Below are 4,083 nucleotides of genomic sequence, written 5' to 3' on the forward strand. Positions count from 1 at the left end.
TATATATATATATATATATAGATTTGACTGATATTTCAACCTGATATTCGACAACATATTTACTGCACTCTGGATGTGCAAAGTGCTGGATAACTACACTAATGTATCTACATTTAATTCATTCACAGTTTACAGCTGCATGCAAAAGTGTGAACACTGGGTCATGTTTTGATTTTCTAAATGGAAATAAATCTACACTTAAATGTGGTGTTTTTCTGCAAATTTGAGTGCACAATTTAATATATAATGTGCAAATAAATATATAATTTGCTACGTTTTTCACAGGTTTTATTATTTCTTTCCCAGTATTAAAATTAAGCACATTAACGTGTAATTGTGCATTAAAATGTGCAGAAGTGTGTTCTCTGTAGAGGACGTGTTCACTTATTTTGGCTTGGCTAATCAGCACATCATTTGACTGGGGTGCCCAAACTTTTGCATACAGCCGTGTAACCCTGTAGAATTAAATGTTACATTTCTCTATAAGGTCAGTCCAGATGAGTTTAGCTGCAATTTGCACAGTTGATAAAGAAATAAGCAGAAAGATTCATGAAAAATATCAGATACGTGAAAATTAAGAGATCCGTTCATTCAAGTTCATTCAGTTACAAAATTGCAATATTGCAGTAATGAATAAAAAATGATATATTGTGCAGCCCTGGTCCAAATTGTGATTGGTTCTCTGCATTTCATGTAAAGTGTTTGGTGCTGAATGTATGCTGATGTAGGATGATCCAAAAAGAAATGTTTTGAAATGGAAATATCTCAGAACACAGGGTTTTATGCTTTGGGTGTTTGTGTAGTTTTATTCAGGTTGGAAGTTGGTTAGAAAATAGCATGATTTAAAAAAAATAAACAAAATTTAAACGAAAAAATATCACAGGAACCCGGAAGCATGACATGATTTTACCCCGAATTGATGTAGAAAATGCATAGCTAATTAGATGTGACGAGCAACAACATTGAAAGTCTTGGTTTATGTGGCAGGAAATATCCACACTTTATGTTAGATTAATACAAATAGTAGCTGAATGTTGTCACTTGAGTGTTGTCAGCTCTTACTTTAAGGTCCAGCGAAGGTGCTTGGACCCCTTGGATTGCAAAATTCTACTAAATTGTGCTGTAAATCTTAGAATTTTGGTGAAAATATTCCTTTGCCGTCAAACTCCACACTCAAATGTTGTCAGCATGTCAGGTAGCGCTAAAGATGTAGCATCGTTAATTTGTTTTTAATTTTGTTGTTCAAACAAAAGAAAGAAAAGCGAAATGTTAATCTTGGTACAGTTCTGTCTGTCCGTCTGAGTTTACCGAGTCTACAGTGGTGTTGTATGAGTTCAAAATGGAGCTTTTCTGTATGTGTTTCTTTGTTTGGATTAGTTTGTTTTTGGAAATGACACTTGGATTATAGATACTCAGTGGATGTACATTAGGAGTCCTGTCACCTTAGCCAGTTTATTTTTAGAGATTCAGAGTAGAATTTTATAAATTTGGAGGTATGTTGGAGAAGAAAAAGAGGAGTGGTTGTGGTAAAGGTGGTCTTGGTCAGCGCAGATCACCCTTTTCGTAGCTTTCAGCTGTTAAAATCACGTTTATTAGTTTGGGTTTGTTTTGGAGGGCAGGGTTAATAGCCCTGTTTCATTGTTCAGACACTATTCAATGAATTTAGAGGCGTAAACTGTCCAACATCTCCTTCAGGCTGCAGTCGCAGGTTGTGGACTTAACCCAGGTTAACACTAAGATTAGCAAACCTAGCACTTGTTTTAGTGTGTTGTGCCGAGAAGAGACGCTTTTCTACAGGCTTCATACAAACTGTAAACAGAAAAATAGTGCAGCATCTTTATTCATATATATATATATATATATATATAAAATGGAAAAAGTAAAATAAAACATACAACATAAAAAGGTGCCATTAGTTTTTACAGTTTTTGTGCATTGAAGCATTGAAGTGTGTAGAAATGTTATTATTATGTGACCAGGCAGGGACACACTGTACACACACACACACACACACACACACACACACACATATATATATATATGGATGTGTTTGTGTATCTCCATTTGTGTTTTTAATTTTTTAACATAATTTGAAATTGCCAGCTGCCCTTTACACTGTATCAAAATAAAATTTCATGATAAGTGGACCGATAAAAATGATCCAGAATTACATAGATGAAATAATTTCCCAATAATAATTTCCACTAAAAGTATATAAATGACCTAAAGTTACCTTTTTTGAGATATGAGGGTTTAATTCTGACAGTAACGAGATGATTTTGTGTGTGTGTGTGTGTGTGTGTGTGTGTGTGTGTGTGTGTGTGTGTGTCTGTGTGTCTGTGTGTGTGTGTGTGTGTGTGTGTGTGTGTGTGTGTGTGTGTGTGTCTGTCTCGCTGCTGTCGGAACAAAACCTCATATCTCTGTGTGTCGTTTTTTGTTTTTCAGTTTTTGACATAATTTGAAAATGCCTGTTTTCCTTTACATTGTGTGTAAATTTCATGATGAATGAACCAAAAGAAACGGCCCAAAACTACTTGGACAAATGGTTCTATTCACTTATTACATTCACTTACATTAAAAGTAAAGTATGTTTTTTGCTTCTCGTGTAAGAATATGGGAGATTTTGTTTCCGACAGCAGCTATATATATATATATATATATAGTTAAAACATTATAGTTAAAAGAAAAACAGAACAAACAAACAAACAAAAAATTTTATATATATATAAGCGTTCTTTACTTTCAATGTAAGCGATTTTATTCCAGGCATTTTCAGAGCACTTCTATTGGTCCAATCTTCATGAAATTTTCACAGGATACTCAAACGATGTAGAAAAGTAAAAACTGAAAATGGAGATGCTTGTTCTTCTTTGGACAGCGACAGTAAACATAACCGTTAGCCACTTTAGCAGGTTTGGCCTTCTTTTAAAGCACTACATCAACGTTATTTTGCACAATACGACTAGTGTTTGTTTTTCGGAGGAAAGGGTGCTCTGAGCGAGTGACCGGGGAACATAGAAGTGTGTAAGAGAAAGAGGAGATTATATTGATTGTAAAAGACTCGATGGCTGGGCATATTATGCATAACTCAAGCTGCAGACAAATCTCAGTTCTCGTAGGTCGTTATATGTGCCGAGGAAAGCCGTGAGTAGCACAATGAAGGGGTCTGGTCTGTTTCCTGCAGTAATCTACCTAGCTTGAGAATGTATATGTATGTATGTATGTATGTATGTACACTAAAAACAAAAAAGAGAAGCACTGCAGAACATTCACATCTATATATTTCTATAGCCACAGTTAGTGAGGATTATATAGACTTACACGCGCAAACAAACTTGCTGGATGACGTTTATAACAATCCTTCTGGTTTTTTCGATGTTCAGATGAATATATTATTGTGGCTTCTGGGTTTGGCCGTGCTACCGTGAAGTTTTTTTTCTTTTTGTTTCTTTACTTTTATGTCAGAAACGATTCACTAAGGCACAGTGGAGGATTTGTTTGGACCAATAATACGTGTTTCGTCCCTTTTGCCTTTAGGAAGAATCCGTTCCAGATGTGCGCTCGGATTTGGTCCCTTGAAATCAGCCAAACGGTGTCAGAAAAAAGAAATTCAGTCTTGCACTTCATTTAAAAGATGTTAAAAGATGTTTTATTTTTTGCCTGTATGGTCCCTCAGAGCATTTTATTGTTACCCTGATTGTAGAGGCCCTATTTTATAATGAGAATATATTTCAGAATATATGCGATTGTACAGTAATGTATTGTATGGAGAATAATAAATAAATGCAAACCGAAAAACTATTAAACGTTCCAGTCCTGTTTGTTTTCTATAGCGAACATTACATGTTGTCTTCAAACTAGAGTGTCACTTATTAGTTATTGCAGCTGCATGTTTGGAGTGTAATAACCCACTTTCACCACAAGAGGGAGACTGATGTCTACATGCTGTATGGGAACCATATGCTTAACAATAATCTCGTAAAATTAATTTTCTTCACACTTTATTTTACTCCTTGTTGTGTAGGACAGTGGCTGATGTCCTCCACATCAGTTTTGGGTCATTATTTTTTATTCTTTGACCAG

This window comes from Colossoma macropomum, unplaced genomic scaffold (genome assembly GCF_904425465.1).
Source record: "Colossoma macropomum unplaced genomic scaffold, Colossoma_macropomum, whole genome shotgun sequence".
Lineage (NCBI taxonomy): Eukaryota > Metazoa > Chordata > Actinopteri > Characiformes > Serrasalmidae > Colossoma > Colossoma macropomum.